This window comes from Dinoponera quadriceps, unplaced genomic scaffold (genome assembly GCF_001313825.1).
Source record: "Dinoponera quadriceps isolate SergipeBrazil2010 unplaced genomic scaffold, ASM131382v1 scaffold616, whole genome shotgun sequence".
In the NCBI taxonomy this organism is placed as follows: domain Eukaryota; kingdom Metazoa; phylum Arthropoda; class Insecta; order Hymenoptera; family Formicidae; genus Dinoponera; species Dinoponera quadriceps.
The window spans coordinates 1,256,631-1,256,944 of NW_014555184.1; positions in this window are offsets into that span (position 1 = coordinate 1,256,631).

Here is a 314-nt window from a genome sequence, read left to right on the forward strand (position 1 = left end):
ATCCAAGGCGGGTGGCCGAGCCGAAGAAATTTATGGCGATTCTCATAGTCATAGATATGGAATTCGCGAACGAACGCGGAAGAGACGCACGCAAACATTTACTCTGACTTTTCCACGAATGGCACTTCTTATTGTACAGGATACTTATTATTCAACATCTTTCTGCTTCTGCGCGTACAAGTGATGAAATAGCGAGTGATTTGAAGTAATGCAAAATCACTCGTACGCACAGATTCGTCGCGAGACGCAGGATACGCATACAGAGAAGTCCAGGTCGTGTATAAATATTTCAGCAAATAAGTAGATCGGGGGGG